At 40.1% G+C, this 24,842-nt stretch overlaps 2 pseudogenes; one reads left to right on the top strand and one right to left on the bottom strand.

The window, feature by feature from the left end:
- Positions 1 to 5,257: 5,257 nt before the first annotated feature.
- LOC129084698 (forkhead box protein K2-like) lies at positions 5,258 to 8,344 on the bottom strand (annotated as a pseudogene).
- Positions 8,345 to 19,068: 10,724 nt separating this feature from the next.
- LOC129084688 (cyclin-dependent kinase 16-like) lies at positions 19,069 to 24,214 on the top strand (annotated as a pseudogene).
- The last annotated feature ends 628 nt before the right edge of the window (positions 24,215 to 24,842 follow it).

The following is a 24,842-nucleotide window of genomic DNA, read 5'->3' as shown; positions in this document are numbered from 1 at the left end:
CAGCCTTATATCCCACCAGTTTCCCACCACACAAGCCCCAAACTAACTTACTGTCCCCCCCGAAATTTTTCTATATTTTCTCCTCTAGATGTTTGCTCACTCTGTTGCTTGATCATCTATTCAACAAATATTTATTAAGTGGTTACTATTTGCAGGTCATGTATAACTCTTGGAATATTGTTTCATTTCTGCTTAATTAAGCTCAGCTCAAGGGACATCTTCATAAAACTCTTTTTGACTGACTTTTGCAAAAAAGCTCTCCCTCCCCTGAATCCCTCTGACACACTCCATCTCCTACCTGCTCCTTTTGGTCCTCCAACCCAAAGAGTGTTTGATGGTTTTTACAGTTGCTCCTTTCAGATCCCTTTATGTCTATTCTCGCCTTTTAAATTGCCTGATAAATGGCTTTCTATATACTAAAGCAATTCTTTGTATTAAATTTTCTATGGTCAAATAACATGTGGTTTCTGTCTCCTGATTGGACTGTGAATATTACACCCCTGAAGCTCAACCCCTCTCTCTCTCTCTTCCAGGCCCTTCCCCTTCAGTATATGTGAAGTCTCTACGATGCCCCTTGCAAGACAAAACAAAACAACAAAACAAACAAACAACGATACAAACCTCCTTTGGTCCTGTATCTCCTCTTAGCTATCATTCTATTTTCCTTTTGCTCCTTATGTGTGCCCTGATGGGATCAAACCCAAAACCTTGGCATACCACGATGAAGCTCTAACCAGCTGAACTGTCCAGCCAGGGCCACAAGATTCTTAAACTGGCATTCAAGGCCTTGTTCTGGCTTACTCCACGGTACTGCAGTAGCTTCTCTGATCACCGAAAGAAGTTAGCAAATAGCTCGTAATTCTCCCAGTACACCCTGACATTTTATGCTTTCACTGTCCCACTGGGCCTGAAAACCATCTATTGGTCTTTCAAATTTTATTTTAGTCATGATTTTCTCCTAAAAGTCTTCATTGACTTCTCCAGATGTAGGGACACATTTCTCATTTTATGCCATCACTGTGTCTTACACTTACTCTATTTCTCCTGTTTTCACGTGAAATTGTAACTTATTTGTATATATGTATCTCCCTGATTAAGTTCCTAAATGTTCTTCAAATAACTGACATCTACTGAATTATGAGCCAGGCTATTATGTAGTGGTTAAAGTGCATCATTAAATCCCCACCATAACCTTATGAGGGATGAATGAAGTAATTGACATGAGATTACCTACTAATAACTGGCAGACTTGAACCAAGGTCAGCTTGACTCATAGAGCCATGTTCTGAACCAATACATTGTACCAACCCCTCCTGAAAATAGTGTTAAAACAAATTGTAAAGGGCTTTCATAAAATGGTTGAAACTGCTGTTTTGATTTTTTTCCACAGACTTAGTATTTACTGCAAGTGTCTATTTTTTGCTCCTATCTATTTACCATACACAGTTGGATGACTTTTGACAAATGTGTGGAGTTGTGTGACCACTACTACAGTGAATGTATAGAACATTTCCATCCTGCTCCTTTGAAGTCAAACCTCTCACTCTACCCCACTTCCCTGGGAACAACTGATCTCTTCTTTCCTTCCTCCCTTTTATTTTTGCTTAATTTTGCCTTTTATACAATATTTTGTATATAGAACCACAAAATATGCTGCTGCCTTTTGTATCTGCTTCCTTAATTTAGCATAATGCTTGTGTGATTTTCCCATGGTGTTGCTTGTCTGTTAATTGCAAGCAGTATTGCACTACATGGATGCACAACATCTATTCACTTGTTGATGGACATCTGAGTTCTTTCCAATTTGGACTGTTACAAATAAATCTGCTCTAAACATTTCTACACAGGTTTTTGTGTGAACATATGTTTCTCCCTTCTTGGGAAAATATCCAAAAGTGGAATTTCTGGGTTTTATGCCATGTGTATATTTAATGTTATGAGAACTTGCCAAACTGTTTTCCAAAGAAACTATACTGCATTTGCATTCCCTTCAGCAATGCGTGAGAGATGGAGATGCAATTGCTTCATATGCTCTACAACACTTGATATTGTCGGTCCTTTTAATTTCAGCCACTCTAGAGGGTGTGTAGTGGTATCTCCATCTGGCTTTAATTTGCCCTTCCTTCACAACCAATGATGAGCTCAGTCTTTGCACTTGTTAACCACTTCTGTATTCCCTTTTGTGAAGTATGTGTTCAAATATCTTTTCTACTTTTAACTAAATTGTTTGTCTTACCACTATTGAGTTGTGAGAGTTCTCTAAATATTCTGGGTACAGATCATTTAGCATATATATGTAACTTGGAAATATTTTCTGCAGTATATGCTTTATTTCTTAAAATTGTCTTCAAAGACTAAAAGCTTTCATTTTCATAATGTCCAATTCATTTTTTAAGGTTAGGAGATTTTTGTTTTTTCTTTGCCCTAAGAAATCTTTGCCTAACCTCCCCCTCCACACACACAAAATATTAAAATAAAGAGCTTTTCTTGCCCAGCTGGTGTGGCTCAGTTGGTTGCCGTGCAGACCAAAGTCATCTAGTTGGATTCTCCGTACAGATGCACGCCTGGGTTTGGTGCCTCTGTTGTATTGATATTTCTCTCCCTCTCTGTTCCTCTCTCTCTAAAATAAGAATTAAAAAAAAAAAAGAGCTCCCCTTATGTTGTGTTTTAGAAGTCTTATCATTTTGACTCTTACATTTAGATTTATGACCTATTTCAAGTTGATTTTTTGTAAATGGTAGAAATAAGGATAGAGGTTAACATATTTGTATATGGATGTTCAAATGTTTCATTACTGCTTGAGAAAGACACTGCTCTTTCTCTTTTGAATTACTTTGGCATCTTTGTAAAAAATAAATTAACTTTTCATATCCAGACCTATGTCTGGACTCTATTCTGTTCCCTCGATAAATATATCTATCCATATACTAATACCACGATCTCTTGATTATTGTGATTTTACAGTGAGTTTTGAAATCAGGCAACATGACTCCTCTGAATCTTTTTCTTTTTTCAAGTCATGTTGAGTATTCTAAGTCCTTTACGTTTTCCTACAGGTTTGAAAATTAGCTTGTCAATTGCTATAAAAAAATCTGTTGGAACTTTGGGATTTTATTGGATGTATAGATAAATTTGGAGAGAATTGACAGCTTAATAATATTCAGTCTTCCCATTCATGAATATGATATCTATATCTCCATTTATTTGGATATTTAAAATTTCTCTCTGCATATATAAGTCTTACACTTGTATCTGAGTATTTTGTTAATTTTGATGATGTAAAAAAGTACTTTTAAATTTCAATTTTGAAAATCATTTCTCATGTAAATAAATACATGTGATTTTTATATATACTGCAACCTTGTTAGGCTCACTTATTCCAGTTAGGTTTTTTTTGTAGATCCATGAGTACTTTTAAAATAGATGTTCATGTGATCTCTAAAGGAAGACATTTTTACTTCAACCTTTCCAGTTGGAATGTCTTTTTTATCCTTGCCCCATTGCACTAGGCAAAATCTCCAGGTCAATGTTGAATAGAAGCATTATGAGCATTTTTGCCTCCTGCCAAATCTTAGGGAGAAATCATTGTCTTTACCATGAACTGTAAGGTTTTTTGTAAATGCCCTTTATGAGGTTGAACATGTTTTCTTTTACACCTAGTTTTGTTGGTGGGTTTTTCTTATGAAAAAAGTTTAATTCTGTCATATTTTTCTCAGATTATTTAGATGATCATATGGTTTTCTTTTTCAGTCTGTTAATATGTAGTGCTACATGAAATTATTTTTAACTGTTGAACTATCCTTGCATTCCTGGAATATGCTCTACTTGGTCATTATATATTATCATTTTATAAAACAGAATTTGATTTGGTAATATTTCCTTAAGGATTTTCCATCTATTTTTGTGAGGGATATTGGTCTGTAATTTTTATTGTAATGCCTTTGTCCCATCTTGGTATCTGGATAATGCTGGTCTCATAAGATAAATAGAGAAGTGTATCTTCTTCAGTTTTCTGTGTTTATGTAGAATTGGTAAGATTACTTCCTTAGAATTTATCACTGAAGCTCTCTAAGCCAGGAATATTTTCTGTGGAAAGGTTTTTAAGTATGAACTTTTTAAAAATAGATACACAGCTATTCAGGTCGTCTATTTCTTTTGACTGACCTTTGGTAGTATTTGTAATTAAAGAACTTGTCCACTATAAGTAACTTGCAAAATTTATTAATATTTTCATATTTTCTTATTAATTTTTGTAGTATCTATATTGATGTTTCTTTTTTCATTCTTGATGTTGCTACTTTGCAAATTGATTTAAAATGATATATTTATACAAAAACCTTCAGATGAAAGTTTATAGCAGTTTTATTTGTATTGTTGGAAACAACCAAGAAGTCTTTCAATAGATGACTGAATATAAAAATACAAAATATTCTTATAAGGGAATATTATTAAGGGATAAAAGGAATGAGCTATTTTCAGGGGGAGACTCGTTTTACTAAGAGTGGAAAATGATGCCAGGGACAAAGTCAACACAAAGAATAAACAGCATAAAGTAGCAAGAGAAACAGTTAAGTGCAGCCCAAGAGCCCAGCGGTTCAGCCGTCAGTCCCACACTGAGCGGGAGGCGTCAGTTCACCGGCAGCTGTCATCACGGAGCTCCTCCTTAGCTGGAACCAGACAAAGCAAATCATTCAGTAGGCTGAAAACAAACAGAACCACATTGTTTCTTTTCTCCAAGTGAAATCCACACTAAAGGCCCTACAAGTCCAAAACTCCCCTTGTAAAGATGGAGTGCTCTGAAATGCTGAAGACCCCATTATTTTGTAAAGAAAGAAAGTACTCAGAATACTCTAATTCCACATGAACAGCAAAATAATGTCTCGCCTGCCTGCCAGCCCCTCGGGTCCTGGGGTAGCGGGGCAGCTCCTGCGCTGCCCCTCCAGGAGGGCCCATCCTGGCCCTCCCGCTCGCACCAGGAGCCGTCCTCACTCGGAAGGACCGACAGTATTTGCTCAGAATTAAAAGATGAGCGCTAGGCGGGGAGACAGTGCAGGAACCAGGCTGTGTTGTTTTAAAGTTCAGGGATGGCTTCTGTCTTTAGGAGTTTTAGGGCCACCTGGGTTTTGTTCGCTCTGCTGACGTCAAGTACAGCCGCAGGGCCCTCTGCCCACCGAGAGACACGCAAGCGCCTAGGCGAGAGGCAGTGTGTCTTTTTGGTGACAGCGCTGAGAGTAAAGTAGGAAAGCTCTCCTGGACGCTAGTTCTGGACGCGCTTCTCCCTCGCGTCTGCTGGCAGCGTGTTCAAGCTTAGGGCGATGACAGTGCTCTCACTGTCTTGTGTCTTGACCCACTTCAGCTCCGGCTGCTCAGACTGGTCGCTGTTCTGGAGCTTTGTGGGCAGGGAGGCCGACGCGGCTGCGCGTGTCGCCAGCATGTGCAGAGGACTCGCAGCTGGGCTGCTCCCCTGGCCTGGCGCCTGGGGAACAGGCACCACGTGCGTCCCGTTCTGTGTGAGTTTTGATCGGCAAGTGGTGCTGACCCAGAGCGGAGCGCTGAAGACTCCGCTTATTGCAAAAATAGGCTCCACTGACACTTTCACCTCCCGGCGATCCCCGTTATTTTGCGGCTCTGCCTTTGTGAGGGTCAGCACCGCCGCCTGGGTGACCACGGCGTGCCCGGCGACGCTGGTGACGGACACCACTGGGATATGGTAGACGACGTGTGCACCGTTTGCGCGACGGGCTGGTGGGAGGTGAGGTGGTCACAGGGGCAGCGACAGTGTAGGTGACAGGTTTGATCATAAGGGGCAGCTACCGCTGCACCGCGTTTAACACGGACTGACTAGACAGCCGGGAGCCTGGCGCGCTCTGGACAGACCGCGCCTCCTGGATGACTGCCAGTTTGGGCTCCAGGGCGGCCGGCCAGCCTTCCCAGGACAGGCTTTCGGGGTGTGCACGCTACTGGAGTGAGCGGCCCACACTCCGGCCGTGGTTAGGAGAGGCCGGAGCCCTTGTGGACGAAAGCGGCCCCCGAGGGGTCCTGAAGCAATGTAGGCCCCGCAGCCGCCGCTTCCTGAAAGCCTGCTCCACCAGCTTGGTCTCCGACGCAGGTTCTACCCTCCAGAAGAAGCTCTTGCCTGGCTCTTCCTGGGAACGTGGCACGTTGTTGAATTAACTGTTCAGAGAGAGGTTGTGGCGAACTGAATTCTGCCAGCTCTTGCCCGCAGCCCTGTAGCAGCGATAACTTTTAGAGATGTGCGTATAAATTCCATTATGGTGGGCTGTTTATCAGGAGCCATTGTAATTGCTCGTACGATCGATTGTGTAGAAGGAATAAGGTGGCTTTCTATGAGTCGTCCTTTGGGCTGACTCTACCTGAAGCTTCTTCCTTTTCATGTTCTGGCTGCGAGATGTCAGCTATTAAATTGAAGTCAGATGGCCCATTTTGTACCCTCAAGATCCTGCTCCCCAGGGGCTGGGTGGGCAGGAGTTCTCAGCACTGATGGTCCCCGTGGGGAGGCAGGGGGCTGAGGATGCGGGCCATGGAGTCTGGAATGCTGATGGGTCAGGGGCGAGAAGTGGGCCTGCACGGGCTTCCCCGGGGAAGTGGGCGCGGCCGGCGGCTCCATCTTCTCGCTGGAGATGGACAGGGCCGTGAACGTGACCTTGATGACTGTGCTCGGGAACCGAATGTGCATACGCGCGGCGACTGCAGCGGCAGCGCCCGGTGCCTCTGGAACACGGCGTCTGCGAACAGGCCGTTCTTGCCGAGGCAGCCCAGGTCGAAGTCTCCCTGGCTGCGCCGAGGGCTCGAGGGCCGCCGCCGTTGGGCGTGAAGATCTCCAGGTGGTGCCTCGAGATGAACCTCGAGGGCCCATGCTCACGTCCACGGAGCCCTGCGACGAATTGCGGCTGAAGGTCACCGAGCGTTTCTTTATCAGGTACTCGAACTCATGGCCCTCGGGGCGCGCCGCGGCCCAGCCGCCCGGGGGAACCGCCGCCGGTCCCGCCTCTGTCGCCGCAGCCGCCCGGGAAGGCTCGCCCGCGCTGGTGAGCGCTGCGGCCGCGGCCAGGGAACTAAGACCCAGAGATGCCGCCAGACGGCTAGCTACCGACTAGTCCGGCGAGGGGCGGGACTCGCGCTAGGAATTAATTCACTATTAATTCACATAACAAAATGGATGAATCTTAAATTTACATTTATAAGCAAAAGAAGACAAACCAAAAAGGCTAAAAAATATGATCCCGTTCATTATAGATTTTGGAAAAAGTAAAACTATAGGGATAAAAACAGGAGAAACAGGGAGTGCAGATTAACTAATACGGTTATATAGTGGCCGACACATGATGCCATGCATTTGTCTAAACCCATAAAACTTAACAGTACAAAGGGTTAACTTTAATGTATGCAAATTAAACAAAATTAATTAGGAGGTTGGAGGGTCCTTGGATTTAATGCAGACTATGATAGAATTTAAATGTATTAAAAATGTATGTCATAACCTTACTGAAAAGGATAAGGGGAAGTAGCCATGACCGAAGTAACTTTGGAAAACGGTGCTTTGATTGAAAACAAAAGAACTATGCATAAAGTTGTTTCTCATAGGAGTTTATAAGGTTTAACAATTCTGAAATAGCAGCACATTTATTTGGGGGTTAAGCAAATAAATATGAAAGACAGTCACACTACTAATAAGTAGATTTTAAAAGATAGAAGGTCAAATTATCTGATAAAGGTCAAGAAAGCAGGTTTCATTCATTAAAGAAAAAGTGGTAATTTGCTATTGGCCACCTCTATTTTATGTAAACATAATTTCTGACCGAGGTGACAATGAAGAATATGAGAGGGTTTTGGTCAGACAGTGTCAAGCTGTAAATCTGGGGATTGTGTGTGTGTGTGTGTAAAATATTCACAGAAGCAAACTCAACTTTTTCATTTAAAAATGTGAGACTATTTAATTTGTAAATGTTTTACATTTTCTCTTTTCTTTATCCCAAATATAAAGAAAAATATAATAATTTTTTACTTAGTCCCATTCTGACTTCCCCAAATCTCCTTCAGTTCATATCAGTGTGATTTACAAATATTATCAGTTTCTGAATGTGCCGTGTATGGAAAAGTTTGAAAACTACTCATCTGAAGTCTTGTTGACTGCTAGAAGTTCTCTGGGTTGGACCTGCAGGATTTGTCCCCAGCAGTCCCCATCTAGTAACTTGACATTGTCCATATGTGGATATCATCGAATGTCTACTAAACAATTTATGAGAGCTATTCCCACTTCCCCTAAGTCAGTGTACTTCTTTTCCTGGTATTAAGGTACCTGAGCAGCAGTGATAACATCCATCAGTGGATTGAGCACCAGCCTACAGACCTGTCAACCGAAAGGCTGCCAGTTCAATTCCCAGTCAGGGCTCATGCTGGGTTGCAGACTGTGTACCGAGTTGTGGACGTGCGAGAGGCAAGGAATCAATGTTTCTCTCACTATTCATGTTCTTCCCTCTTTTCCCATCTTTCTAAATATAAAAAAATACAATCTTGAAAAAAGAAAAGGGCCTTTCAGTAAAAGAAAGCAATTATCTATTATTTATCTATTTTATAAATTTAAATTTGCTTCAAGGGAGGAGGTACATCTGTATAATATTAGGTAATTTATCATAATCCTTTAAATGTGTTCTTTGAATACATTTTAATTCAATTTGAATTAGTCATGTGATTGTCATGAATTGATTAAAATTGGTTTAAGATAAATAATAAAAATATAACACTTCTGTTTAGAACATTTAATACAGCCTTAGCAATGTAAGAAAACCCAGAAACAGTACAGTGAGCTCTCACCTTTTCTAGAGCTGAAGCATACAGTGTTTCCCAACAGGTACTGTAAATAGTTACTCTTTTTTTCATCAGGGGATTGGCACAAGGCAGTTTCTTCTACCACATTGTGTTATTTAAAAGTTATCTGCTTTTTTTTTGGCTGCTGTTCAAGGGAGTTGTTTGCCTATAAATCCTCTTTATCTCATGCTATGGTTGAAGCAAAATCTTGGCACAATTTTAGTGCATTTGTCTTGTACCAGGCGAAAAAAAAAATGAAGGGTCCCAGAGGCTGTCACTGTTCTGCAAATGGTCATGGAACAGTGGGGAGCCCTGTAGACTATTCATAAGGGTAATACTACTAAAGTACCCACTGTGAAAAATAGGATCCCCTCACATAAAAGGCAGCCACGCTATAAAAAAGATGATTTACCAGCCTGAAAGACAGAGTTTCAAAGTAAATGATGCTCATTGTGTACTGGACTCCAGGCCTTTAAAATCAGCTTAACTTAGTGGACTGGGTCCATAAGTGGCTGTCACTTAGTGTTTAGTCTGTGTTTTATATTTCTTTGACTCTAAGCTCAGCTTCTGTAATTGCACTGTCAAGATATCCTCTAGTTTGTTAGTGGGAGTGAGGCTTAGGAGAAATCAGAGTGCATCTGATTTAAAGAAAAAGAGTGATGACAAAAGTCTGAGACACCATATGCCTTCTCCCAAGTGAGAGGGTGACTCCTTCAGGTTGGCGGAAGATGAGATGTCTGGATCTTAGAACAACAAAGACCCAGAGAGATCCAAGGTGGTGTAGGAGTGAGTGGAAGCTATACTGACCTCCTCCCAGGACCAGTCTAGAATTATAATTAAGTTGTGGAGAAATCATCCAGAATAAAAGACTGAACAATAGTAGGAGAGAAGACTTATACCCACAGACAGACAGAAGAAACAGCTTCACCACAATGTGTGGATGAGTCACAAGAGGGTTGCCTGGGCTCCCAATATTTCGGTGGCCAGGGAGATCCCCCTGTGAAGAGTGGGATCTAAACCTCAAGCTCAGCTCAGCACCAGAGCCTGAAAAGTACTCAGATAACATCCATCTGTGAAAAGCGGCAGGGTTTCTCTCTGCCAGGGACAGACAGCTGGAGATGCAGAGAGCCTTTTAAAGTTCTAACACATAAATTTTCATTTGCAGCCACTTATCCTGGGCTCCCACAAAAAGAGAGCAGAGAGGACTGGAGATCCTTGAGGAAGGACTGGGGCCGGTAGGTTTGGAGAAAGAACTGAGATGGTGGCCACCAGGATCCTGGTGCAGAGTCATCCCCTGTGCTGCAGCAGCCATCTTGCTCAGGCAGACCACCCCCTTGAGAGTGGCACCAGCCTGAGGAGAAGCAATAGCCTCACCTACAGGAATTAATCTGCCTTATCCTGTGGTGCGTAAGCCTCACTGCTGATTACAGAGTAATTAGATTAACAACTGAAGGAGTCAGCCACAGACAGTGGATCCCTGGTTGTCCTGAACGGGCTGCCTAAGGCCAAACTGGGATACCACCTGACATCACCAGAGGTTGATCCAGAAAGAAAAAACAGTGGTAAATACTAGATGCCACTGAGATGAAACCCACCACAGTCTTTTCCATGATTTATGGTATTTTCTCTCCTTCATAGTTTTTAAACATTCATTTCTTGTCCTTCAAGTTTGTGCATATTGTTACTAGATTTTGTATTATAGTTTATTTCAAATCTCATATTTTGCTCCTCTCTTCTCTTACCCCATGTCACCTTCTTCTTTCCTTTTCTTATTTTCATTTTAAATTTTGTTTTCCCTCTTGCTACAAATTGTTTCCATTCCACACTTTTACTATTTCTTCCCCTTCCAGCCTCTCAAAACCATTTTTGTCATTGGTCATCTCACATGTTTTTCCCAGCTCTTAAGATACCTGTGTTCTCTCTCTGCCTTTTTCAATCTTTGTTTCTTGATTGTGGATAGGGTGGTTGCATTTCTTCAATTTTATCTCTAGATTTTCATTATTTTGGTATTTCAAATCTCAAATTTTACCATTCCCTTGTCCTACTGCATTCTGCCTTCCTCCTGCCCTTTTTTTTTTCCATCTAAAATTTTAATTTTTCCCTGTCTTAGCCTGTTTTTTTTTCCTCACTCTTAGTACTTCTTCTCTTCTTATCACCCCAAAATTATTTCCCCATCTTTTAGACATCTCATAAGCTTTTTTCTTCCTTTGCTTTTTCACCTCTTACTCCCACCACACCTCTATTAATCTTCAGTCATTTGTTGTTGATAGTGCTGTGGTGGATCTTTCTCTCCAATTTGGTTCTTATTTTTTAATTTATTTACTTTTTTCCCCTTTTTATTTATCTCTATCACTTTATTTTTTTAAAATTTCTGTTTAAACCTAATAGTATACACTTCCTTTCTCTTGCTCCATTTCACCTTCTTCATTCCTTTTTTTTATATGTGATGTAAATTTTACTTTCTCCATTTGCCTTGCCCTGATTCCATACACTTATTGTTTGCCTTATTGAGCAATTTATCGTTGTTTCTCCCTCTACCCTCTCAAAATCATTTTTCTTTTAGTTAGTCATCTCATATTCATTTCTCTTTTCTTATAATAGTTATTCTCTTTACACCCTTATTATTAACACTGACTCATTTGCTCTTGATAGTGTGATTGTGGTGGGGGTTACTTTTGTGGGTGTGGGTTTATTTCCTGAGCTGTGCAGTTTTCTTCTGGCAGCACATACACAGCAGTATACAAGGCATAGTGGATGGAATAACTCTGTTAGCCAGCCAGAGGGAAGGACCCACCAAAAATTGACCCAACAAAAATCAAAACCCAGTTAAAATCAGAGAGCCAATATAAATGGTATAAAGGGCATCCCAAGGCCATCAAGTTCAAGAGATCAAGGAGACTGCACCACTGAATCCCACAGGTCTCCTATCATGGAAGTTCAAGCCATAAAGACAGGGAGTCAAAGCAGATCAATCTAAGAAGCATAAACAAACAAGGATACTCTCCTCTAAAGTATGGAGACAAAGAAACAACCCCCAATTGAAAGGAAAGAAGGAATCCCACAAAGAAAGATAAATGAAACAGAGGCAAGTAAACTATGAGACATTGAATTCAAATTGCTAGTTATAAGAAAGCTCAATGAGCTCAGTGAGAACTACACGGAAGCTACAAGGAACTTACTATAAACCACATCAGCATGACAAAGGACATAAAAACTATCAATAAGAGCCAGGAGGAAATAAAGAATACAATTTCTGAATTAGAGAAGACAGTAGAAGGAATTAAAAGCAGGTCAGAGGAAGCAGAGGACTGAATCAGTGAGCTGGAGGACAAGGCAGAAAAAAATTCCCAGACAGAGCAACAAAATGAAAAAAGACTGAAAAAAAATGAAGAGTGTTTAAAGGAGCTTCAGAAAAACATAAAGCATAATAATATCCATATCACAGGAATACTAGAAGACCAAGAAGAGGATCAAGGCATAGAAAACTTGTTTGAAAAAGTAATGACAGAAAACTTCCCTAACTGGATGAGAGAAAAAATCATACAAGTACAAGAAGCACAGAAGGTCCCAATCAAGAGGAACCCAGGCAGGCCCAATCCAAGACATGTCATAATAAAAATAGAAAAATTTAAAGACAAAGAGAGAGTATTAAAGGCACCAAGGAAGGAACAACTTGTAACATACAAGGGAACCCAGGTAAGCCTATCAGCTGATTACTCAGCAGAAACACTTCAAGCCAGAAAGGAATGGCAAAAAATATTCCAAGTAATGAAAAGCAAAGGCCTGCAACCAAGACTACTCTACCCAGCAAGACCCTCATTTAAAATGGTAGGTGAAAGGAGGAGCTTTCCAGACAAAAGAAGACTAAAAGAACACATCTCCACCAAACCAACATTGCAAAAGATGCTAAAGGGACTTCTTTAAGAAGATAAAGAAAAAGAGAGAGAGAGAGGAACTCAAGAAAAAGGGAAAAATGGCAATGAATAAGTACCTATTAATAATAACCTTAAGTGTAAATGGATTAAAGTCTCCAATCAAAACACAAAGGGTCGCTGAAAGGATAATAAAACATGACCCACATATATGCTGTCTACAAGAGGCCCACCTATGAACTAAAAATCTACACAGACTGAAAGTGAAGCGATGGAAAAAAATATTTCAAGCAAACAGACCTGAAAAAAAAAAACTAGGGTTAGCAATGCTTAGACAAAATAGATTTCAAATCAAAGACCTTAAAAAGAGACAAAGGATGATACTACATAATACTTAAGGGAACAATTCACCAAGAAAATTAAACCCTTGTAAACATACATGCATGCATCCAACAAAGGAACATCAAAATATATAAGGAAAATTGTGGAGGATATCAAGAAAGACATAAAAGTAATTAGCTTATAATAGGGGATTTTAACACCCCAATGGATAAAATGGATAGATCTTCCAAGCAAAGAGTAAGCAAGGATATTGTGGCATTGAACAACACCCTAGATCAAAGGGATTGAATTGATATTTACAGAACCTTTCACCCCAAAGAAGCAAAACACACATTCTTTTCAAATGCACATGGACCATTTTCAAAGATAGACCACATGGTAGGTCACAAAACAAGCCTCAACAACTCAAGAAAACTGAAATCATATCAAGCATCTTCTCAGATCACAATGGCTTGAAACTAGAAACCAACCTAAGGGGAAAAAAACTCAATAACAGTCAAATTCATGGAGACTGAATAACATGCTATTAAATAGTGAATGAGTTAACAATGAGATCATGGAAGAAGTCAGAGTTTCTGGAAACAAATGAAAATGAACACACAACAACCTAAAACCTATTGGACACAGCGAAGGTTGTTCTGAGAGGGAAGTTCATAATGTGCAGGCCTACCTAAAAAAGATAGAAACATTTCAAATAAACAGTCTAAACTTACATCTACAAGAACTAGAGGAACAATGGCAAACAAAGTCCAGAGTGAGTAGGAGGTAGGAAATAATCAAAATCAGAGCAGAGTTAAATGACACAGAAACTAAAAGAACAATGTAAAGGATCAATAAATCCAGGAGCTGGTTCTTTGAAAAGATAAAGAAAAATGACAAGCCTGTATCCAGGCTCATCAAGAAAAAGAGAGGGAGGACCCAAATAAATAAAATCAGAAATGAAAGAGGAGAAATTACAACCAATACCATAGAAATACAAAGGATTGTAAGAAGTTACTATGAACAACTATATGTGAAGCAATTTGACAACCAGGGCAAAATGGACAAATTTCTAGAAATATATAATCTTCCAAAACTGAATCAAGAAGATATAGAAAGCCTGAACAGACTGATAACAATTAGTGAAACTGAAGCAGGAATCAAAAAACTCTTGGCACACAAAAGCCCTGGACTGGATGGCTTCACAGGAGAATTTTACCAAACATTTAGTGAAGAGCTAACTCCTATCCTCAAAATATTCTAAAAAATTCAAGAAGAGGGAAGACTCCCAAACTCTTTTTATGAGGCCAGTATTATCCTAATTCCAAAACAAATAAAGACACAACAAGAGAGAAAATTACAGGCCAATATCACTGATGAACATAGATGCTAACATCCTCAATAAAATATTGGCACACTGGATCCAGCAATTCATTAAAAAGACCATGATCAAGTGGGATTAATCCCAGGGATGCAGGGATGGTGTAATATTCACAAGTCAATAAACATAATGCACCACATAGACAAAATGAAAGAAAAATCACATGATCATATCAATAGATGCTGAAAAAGCATTTAATAAAGTACAGCACCCATTTATGATGAAAACAAAGTGGGAATAGAGGGAGCATATGTCAACATAATACAGGCCACATACAAGAAACCTACAGCCAATATCATAATCTACAGGCAAAATCTAAAATAAGTTTTTCTTTCCCACTAAGATCAGGAACAAGACAATCAAAAACTAAAATAAGTTTTTGTTTCCCACCAACACGAGGAACAAGACAAGGATGTCCTCTTTCACCACTTTTATTCAACATAGTATTGGAAATTCTAGCCACAGTGATCAGACAAGAAAAAGAAACAAAAGGCATCCAAATTGGAAAGGAGGAATTAAAACTCATTATTTGCAGATGACATGATAGTATACATAGAAAAACCTATAGACTCCACCAAAAAACTACTCTACCTAATATGTGAATTTGGCAATAGAGCAGGATACGAAGTCAATATTCACAAATCAAAGGCATTTTTGTACACCAACAATGAAATATGAGAAACAGAAACAAGGGAAAAAATCCCATTTGCTATAGCAACAAGAAAAATAAGGTACCTAGGTATAAACTTAACCAAGGAGGCAAAAGACCTGTACTCAGAAAACTACATAACACTTATGGAAGAAACTAAGGAAGACACAAACAAATAGAAGCATATACCATGTTCATGGATTGGAAGAATCATTAAAATGTTCATACTACCCAAAGCAATATATAAATTCAATGCAATCCCTATTAAAATACCAATGACACATTTCACAGATTTAAAAAAAATTTCAAAAATTTATATGGAACCAAAAATGACCCCAAATAGCTACAGCAGTCTTGAGAAAGAAGAACAAAGTAGGAGTGATCACAATACCTGATATCAAACTGTATTACGAGGCAGTTGTAATCAAAACAGTCTAATACTGGCATAAGAACAAACATGTAGCTCAGTGGAGCAAAATAGAGAGCCCATAAAATGTTTCTTTGGTCCATTAATATTTGACAAACAGGGCAGAATCATAAAATGGAGTAAAAATAACTTCTTTAACAAATGGTGGTGGGAGATCTGGAATAGTACATGCAAAAAAATGAGACTAGACCTCCAACTTATACCATATACCAGGATATACTCAAAATGGATAAAAGACTTAAACATAAGCCACAACACCATAAAAGTCCTAGAGGAAAACATAGGCAGTAAAATTTCAGATACCACATGCAGTGATATTTTTACCAATACACCCTCTAGGACAAGGGAAATAAAGGAAAGAATAAACAAATGGGACTACTTCAAATCACAAAGCTTCTGAATGATTAAAGAAAACATCTTGAAAATGAAAAGGTAACCAACCACATGGGAAAACATATTTGCCAAAGATACCTTGGACAAGGGTTTGATCTCCAAAATATATAAAGAACTCATATGACTCAATGCCAGGAAGACAAACAATCCAATTAAAACATGGGCAAAGGACCCGAACAGACACTTCTCCAAGGAGGACATACACAGGGCCCAGAGACATATGAAAAGATGCTCAACATCACTCGCCATCAGAGAGATGCAAATTAAAACCACAATGAGATACCACTTCACACTGGTCAGAATGGCAATCATTAATACGTCAACAAACAAGAAGTGCTGGCCAGGACGTAGAGAAAAGGGAACCCTAGTGCACTGTTGGTGGGAATGCAGACTGGTACAACCACTGTGGAAAACAGTATGGGATTTCCTCAAAAAACTAAAAGTGGAACTGCCTTTTGATCCAGAAATTCTACTGCTGGAATTATACCTTAAGAACCCTGAACCACCAATTTAAAAGAACCTGTGCACCCCAATGTTCATAGCAGTGTTATTTACAATAGCCAAGTGCTGATAACAGCCAAAGTGCCCATCAGTAAGTGAGAGGATAAAAAAAACTGTGGTACCTTTACACAACGGAGTACTATGCAGTGGAAAGAGAGAAGAAACTCCTATCCTTGTGAAAGCATGGATGGAACTGGAGAGCATTAAAGTGAAATAAGCCAGGCAGTGAAAGACAAATTCCAGATGATGTCACCTATAAAAGGAGCTAATGAAAAAAACAAATGAGCAAAATAGAACTAGAGGCATGGAAACAAGGAACAGATTGACAGGGACCAGAGGGGAGAGGGTAGGGGGCCAAGGGAAGAGAGAAGGGAAAGGGAATAGTTAAAGAACAAGTATAAATGTCCCATGGACATGGACAACAGTGTGGTGGTTGGCTTGGGAGCCAGGGTGGGTGAGGGAGAGAGAACAATGGGGAAAATTGGGACAACTGTAACCGAACAACAACAACAATAATAATAAAAAAAGAACAACAAAGACCCAGGCTGTGCTCCCTGTCAGTGCCACAGGAAGGTGCAAGAACCAGAAAGGAATGGCTCAATTCTTTAGTTATGAGAAAAGACTATAGGTTCCAAATTTTCAATCTTGTTCATGTCAAAACAGAATTAGATGTGCGAGAGATTTGTTGGGGAAATGCTTGTGAGTGATAAAGTGGAGAGAGATACAGGAGAAGGCAGACCGCCATGTAGGACTGAACCTGTGAAAGAAGAGAGGGATGGAAAGAATTGGGCAGAAAGAGCCCTCAGACTGCAATGCAGCTCTGAGAAAGACTCCAGTGGGCTGATGTGGGTCCCCAGAGCAAACACTGTCCCTTAGAAGAGACCCATAGCGGGCAGTCATGGCCTGGCTCAGTCTCTCCACTGTGCCCACATCAAAGTCCTAGAGTGGCCGAGGACAGCATGTAAGCAGCAGTCACTTACCTTCTCACCACAGGTGCTCTCGAAAGGAAATCTGAGCAGTATATCCTCACAGCCACCACAATGATTCCAAATGTTTAACTACAGCAAAATAAGCAAGAATAGTGAGGAGAGCTTCAGAAAGAATAGTGAAGGGGGGATTAACCTTGTAAGATGTTTTCTTTTATACTTTTTAATTGAAGTACAAATTGCATAGAGTAAAATACAGCAAAGTGTAATGTGATGAATTTTTACATATGTATATGCCTGTGTAACAACCACCCAGATCAAGACATAGAACATTTCCAGCACCGCAGAAGGCTCCCTTGTACTGCTCCCAGGAAGCACCTTCCAAAGGACTCCTTATTTTGACCTATAACACATGAACAATTCTGCCTGTTGTATGAACTTCATGCAAATGACACCATACACCATGTATTGTTTTATGTATAACTTTTTTTCACTCAACATTATGTCTGTGAGATTCATCCATGTTGTTTATAGCAGTAGTTCAGTCCTTTTCTTTGATATAAATATTCCATTCTATTTATTCCTTCTATTGTTGATAAATATTTTGGTAGTTTAAAGTATAAGACCATTATGAATAAATATTTGTATCATAATTTATGCATTAAGAGCACACTGCTTTAACTGCATCCTACAAGTTTTGACACATGATTCAATGAAAACTTTTCCAATATTTTCTGTGATTTCTTCTTTAAACTATAGGTTACTCAAAGGCATCTTGCTTAATTTCCAAACATTTTCAAACAATATATTATGGTTGATTTATAGTTTATTTTCACTTTGATCCAAGAACATACTCTTTATACTTTTAGTCTTTTGAAATTTGATAAGACTTGCTTTTATGACCTAGGTTATATTCTATTTTGATAAATGTCCATGTACACTTAATATGAAAGTGTATCTGAGTATTCTGCAGTTTTTGGGTACATTTCATATATATACTTATATATATATATGTACCTATGAAAAATTTGTTAATTGCACTATTCACATCTTATATCCTTGCTGATGTTTTGCCTATTTAGAAAGGGTCTATGAAATCTCTAACTATAATGGTAATTTGTTTTCTATCAATGGTTCATTTTTTTCTATTAATATTTCAAATTTGTTTTATATTTTTAAAACAATGATATTATACATATAAACTTAGGATTTTTATGTTTTCCTGTTAAATTGATCCTTTTATTGCTATGAAATATTCCCCTCAAATTGACTTTTATTAATACATAATTTAGTCTTTTTTGATGATTGCATGGTATATCTTACTTCAATTATTTATTTATTTATTTATTAATTTTTTTATTTTCACTATTTTAGTTGCTTTCTTTGTGTGTCTGTGTTTTGGTCATCACTTGGCATTCTATTCACTGTATATTTGGGTCCAAATTTTCTTCTTTTTACAAGGACACTAGCCATTGGATTAGGTCCCATTCTCATTCAGTATGAACTCCTCTTAACTTCATTAGCTCTTCAAAGACTGTTACTGAATAAAAGCGCATTCACAGGTATCAAAAGTTAGGACTGCTACATATCGTTTTGGAGGATGCAACTCGATCCCCTATTTTTGCTTCTATATAAATTTCCCTTAGTAGGCTATCAGCTTCTTGAGAACAGCAACTTTATCTTTACCTCTTAGAGTCTAACGTAGCATCTGAATTATATTTAGGTACTCAATAAATGTATATAGAAGGTAACTAAAATGAATTAGAACAATGCTTGCATTGCTAAAGATCAACTTGAGGAAATGTAGGAGAGAAAATAGAGTATCACCTACTGGTTCTACGTGTGCAGTGCAGGAGGGCTTCACGAGGTCTCTCAAAGGAGCTGTAAGTGGAAAAATTCCCAGAGCTCACATGGAACTGGAAGATGTTTGATTTTCCAACTAGCTGGAATGAAGAGATAATATTGAAAAAATGAAGCACAGGATAGAGACAACAGAAATGCTGCAACTTAGTAACAGTGCTTAAGTAGCCCAGAATAAAGGCTGCTATAAACCTGCCTTAACAAAGCTCATAAATAAACATCAGGGTGATTCTCAACTAACTTGTCTGCTAGTCATGCCAAAATTTAACACTCTATTTAAAAAGTTTTTAAGAAGAGTTAAACACTCAACAACATAATATTCATAACATCCAGTGAGGGGGGAGATTCTGTCCAGCAGAGCCACTCTGGGTCACCACGGATGGAGAAATAAACTATACCAGACACAGGAGAAGGGGTTGGCGATTCCCTCTAGTGGAGAATGCCCTGAGCCCCTGCGCTCGATGGCTTTTATTGAAAGGGTTATCAGTGGAGGATAGATAGCAGGAATGTATAAGTAATCTAATTACATCACTATCTTAAGTTTACAGAGTGTAGGTAATGTTTGAAGAAGACCAAGGGCAGGAACACACCAATTTGCATGGTTCTGAGATGAGTAAATCTAAGAGCGCCAAAGGGTTTAGGGTCAGGGTCCATGAATAATGTAAATTTCCTTCCCAGCACAAGCCAGTTATCACAGCCTGAGGGAAGAACAAAGCATGCTTCAAAGAGCATAATTTATTTCTAGGCCTGATTGGCTGTATCTGCCTCTAGTGTTGTTTCAAGCCTGAGCAAGGTGGGCAGAGCAGAGCAGCCAGGAGATAAGGAGACTTCTTTCAGATAGAATGAGGGCTCCGGCCATGACAAAGCCTAGGGGTGAGGGTCTTTTGCCCCTTCTCTGCATCCCCCAAGTCCCTCTCTGATGGCCCCTATGCAACTGTGCCTGTCATAGGTTGCCTCTGCCATCGAGGGGTCTTACCCATTAAGGACTAACCAAGCCATCCTCTGGAGCCAAGCAGGGTGATGTGGAGGAGGCAGGGGCTATGTCCCTGCCAGGGGGACAGGTTTTGTCTCCTCAGTGGCCTATTTTCCCAAGGCCTCCTTACTCAGCTCCAGCCTTGGGGCCCTCTCACCTGTCTATGAGGCTACAGTCCCTGAAACCAGGTGAGATGGTTCCCAACAATCCAGGATCCAATAGAAATCACCAGATATGCAAAAAAGAATACTGTGATTCATATCCAATAATCTATTAAAGAACATTTCAGTTGTTTCTATATCTTTCCCTGAATCATAGCAGAATCTTAGCAGCATTTTGTTTCTTTCCCTCTACTCCTACCTGCCTTACTCCTGCTGTTTCATATATTGCATTCTTCTCAAATATTATTTCCAATTTTTTATTGCTCTTAAATTAAAAAAAAATTAACACATTTAAATTTAATAAGCTTTTTCATTGATCCTTTATTTTTTGTTTTGTATTCCACTTCTTCCACTTATATGTATTTTTCTTCTTCCTGGATGTGATGTTTTGTTATATGCCAATTTGACCTAGCTGAACTACATTTCCCAGAATTCCCTTTCTTGTATGTTTCTAGTTAGGATGCTCACACATGTTGTTACTGATCAGCTGATGCATTGCATGGGCATACAGCAATTGTTCTCCCTTCCTGGGGATCATCCTTCCACTTCCCTGACCCCTGAACCAGATGTGCATGTTCAGCTCTGTAAGACAGAGCCCAGCTACTGCAGAATATCCTTGTCACCAGTGTTAGAAGCAACAAGAATGGGTACAGGTTTCAGTCTCTTCTCATGGGGTGGGGTTCCAGATGGTGTTTGTGGGTTACATTTTGTTCATGATCTTTTTTTGCTGACTGTCTGCCTTGGAAACTTCCAACTTCACTATCAAATGCACAGAAAATAGCTTTACAGAGACTGTGTAACTATATAGCTCCCACAGTTGTGTCAGTGGGTAAGCCAATTCCTGTAACAAATATTTCTGTACATAGGGATATGTATATTTACCTCCATCATCTACTGGTTCTGCTTCTCTGCTTCCCTAACTGATACACTAGAATTTATCTATCAATTCATGAAAGGTCTTTTACTGCATTTCTTCTTACATTTCCAGCTATGAGTTTTAAAATTTGAATCTGTCTGCTTTCCATATTTTAGAAGTGCCTCATAGTTCTTGGCCTTCAACTGCTTCCCTTGTTTTTCAGAGCAAGTATAGATTTTCCATTTTATTTCATTTTCTCTTAGTTCTAGGATTTGTGAGCTCAGTCTGCTTTCAGGACCCTGATTTCTTTAGCTAGTTTATTTTTTAATAAAGTGTCAGAAACCACTTTTTAAAAGACTAAGAAAGTATCATTACTAGAGCTAAGCCTCCTTAGTTTAGTGAGTATGAATTTGTAAAAAATTTAAATACAGAAATTTTAAAGGAACAAATGGTGAGGGCATAACTTTGTGCATCTGAAAATTTCTGATATGTAGGTTGCTATATTATGGTATTAGAAGTACACACACACACATACACACACATTCTCAAAAAGAGACATGAAAGAAATTCTACCTACCTACAGGAAAGAGGGTAAATATTCTGTTTAAATGGCAAATAGCTTCTTTCCAAGAAGAAAAATTCTTTTATCTGGTTTACCTTAATTTTTTCATGTCACACTAACTTAAGTTTGATTGCCTATCAAATTTTAAATTTTCAGGAGTTACTCAGTTTTCCTGAGTCTCTCCCATGTATATAGGAGGTATCTTAATTTGTTTTTATCCTGCTAATTTTTTTCAAACTTCTAAATTAATGAAAATCTTTGACTGTATTAACAAAAGATTGTCACATACCAGATTTCCTAGATGAATCTAAATTAGCATATCAATTATCATGTAAATGGTGCTTCTGCTGTGCTGGAAAAATGAATTTTAGTACAACCTAATTCTTGAATGAAAAAGTTGAATAATCTTTTTGCTATGTTGTCACTCAATTGTTATATTATTTATTTATACTCTTTTTTTACCTTAGAACTAATAACTATAACCTATTAGCCTCAGCCTCATACACAGACTGAACTTCTTGAGCCAGATATCGTTAGGCTACTCTTAAAGGACATGAAAAGTTTGCCCAAAGCAATAAATCCTTATATGTGCTGGACAAAATTGCAAAGAACACTATATGTGAATGCAGCTTTTTAAGTCAATCCTTGTACATGAATATGCTATATAATGTGTCAGATTTGCATGTTTGGCCGTTGCTGAATATTCCTGTGCATTTAGCATAACCTAAAAGAAATAATAATTTAAGAAGTTCTGAGGAGAAGAGCATGGCCCACAAAGTGGTTGGGTGATAGGCTGTTGGGCCCTGGGATCTTCCTGGTCTCCGGGAGCAGTGAACTCTGAGCTGTGAGCCACTGTGAGCTCTCAGATTTGAACCCGGCGTCCATGAGTCCAGGAGCATCACCCACAGTGGCCAAGCTCATGACAAGCTGAGCAGGATCCCGCTGCCTCCTTCTCAGCCAGCAGAGTCCCTTAGCTTCTCCCGCCTCCAGCTAAGGCAGGAGACCTCTGGGACTGGCGCCTGCAATGCACAGGAGGAGGAGGTTGCGGCGCCTTCAGCCCTGGCCACCACCCTAGTTGTCTCGGAGCAGGCCCGGCACCACTGAGGTTGCTCCCACTACCCCGCTGGTCGCCAAGGATCAAACGCAGTTGTCAACATCACTCAGAGGTGTAGTAGACAAGACCAACAGAGCCCCTGAGCAGGGAAACCTGGATGACGGTGGTGGCGGCAGCGGCAGTGACCTTGGAGAGGTACCCACCATGCTGCCCCAGGGGAACTTCACTCTGGATCGGGTCCTCTCAGCTCTGCATCAGAGATTATGCATGAGGACTTGAAGATGGGGTCTAATGCAGAAAGTAACATCAGGCTTTTCAGCTAGTCCTTGGATGAGGTACAGTCGCCAGTGAGGGTGCAGGTGCGCAAACTTCCCCGGCCCAACATTTCCACTGAGGACCTGAGGAAGCATCCATCACTACCAGCTGACATCTGTCTGCCCCAAGGCCACTTTGAGAAGCTGACCTTCAATAGCCTCATCTTCCACAAGCCCCTCAACCACCGCCTCTGCCATGTCAGCCTGTCAGAGGTTGGCTCTGGGAAACTGGAGACCTACATCAATTTGGACAAGCTGGACAAGGGTACCCATGCCACCGTTTACCAAGGCAAAAGGTTATAGACACCCTTGTGGCACTCAAGGAGATCAGACTAGTAAGAGGAAGGAGGGGCACCCTACACTGCCATCCGGGAAGTGTCCATGCTCAAGGACCACAAATATGCCACCATAGACAGGCTGCATGACATTATCCACACAGAGAAGTCCTCATCCTTGTCTTTGAGTTCCTGGACAAGGACTTGAAGCAGTACCTGGACGACTGTGGGAATGTCATCAACATACACAACGTGAAACTGCTCCTGTTCCAGCTGCTCCATGGCCTGGCCTACGATCACCAGCAGAAGATGCTACACAGAGAGAGACCTCAAGTCCCAGAATGTGCTCATCAATGAGAAAGCAGAGCTCAAGCTGGCCAACTTTGCCCTGCTCCAGCCAAAATCTGTTCCAACGAAGACCCACTCCAATGAGGTGGTGAGTCTGTGGTCCCGGCCTGCAGGCATCCTGCCTGGGTTCACACACTACTCCACCCAGATTGACATGTGGGGTGTGGGCTGCACTTTCTATGAGATGGCCACGGGCCGGCCCCCTCTTCCTGGGCCCCACGGCAGAGGAGCAGCTGCACTTCATCAGCCACATCTTGGGAAGCCCAACTGAAATGACATGGCAGGGTATCCTGTCCGAGGAAGAGTTCAAGACACACGACTGCCCCAAGTACCTATGCTGAGGCCCTTTGGAGCTATGCACCTGGCCTTGATAGTGATTGGGCTAATCTTTTCACCAACTGCTGCAATTTGAAGGTCAAAATTGGATCTCTGCAGAGGAGACCAGCCTTCTCTCTTCATTGATGCCTGACTTGGGCAGGCCACCTTTCTGTGTGGTAGAAACTGAGTTCTAAGCTGTGTTCTAAGCCACAGACTCAGGTCCCAGCAGGCAGTAGTTGATTCATGCTTGCGGGCCCAGATGTTCCCTGCTGCCCTTCCAAACATTCTGTCTGATGCTGGGTGCTAAGCATTCATGTTCCCTCAAAAAAAAAAAAAAAAAAAAAAAAAAAAAGGGTGAGAGAAAGAAAAAGGATCTGGCAAGCATATGACCCATTTTACATGGCCACTAGATTCTCCAATTCAGTTTTGGAAATAATTGTTTGACCAGTTCCTTTCCACACCAAACATGGTCAAATATGCCAAATTTTCTAAGTGTTTCCAGATTTTATGCTGCCATGTTCTCCCTCTTTCTACATATCTCCCTCTTTCCCTTCCTCACTCCCCATATCTTTTTTCCTCATGGATATATAAATATATCTATATAATCTATATATTCGTAGCCATCTAATCTACTTACTTATTTTAAAGAGTTTAATGCTTAAAATATATTAAGCTTTGTACAAGCTTTCTTTTTATTTATTTTTTTATAAGTACTAAATTCACCTAGTTGTTTCCCTGAAAAATATCTTCAGGTTTATTAAGATTTATTTCACAGCATGTTAAATTTCTGGAAAAGTTGTCGATCTAAATACAACCTCAAAA

This window comes from Pteronotus mesoamericanus, unplaced genomic scaffold (assembly GCF_021234165.1).
Source record: "Pteronotus mesoamericanus isolate MK-2021 breed Mesoamerican mustached bat unplaced genomic scaffold, CSHL_Meso_final contig_130, whole genome shotgun sequence".
NCBI lineage: Eukaryota > Metazoa > Chordata > Mammalia > Chiroptera > Mormoopidae > Pteronotus > Pteronotus mesoamericanus.
The sequence above is the reverse complement of the archived record's forward strand: the minus strand, read 5'-3'. Positions and strand labels throughout refer to the sequence as shown.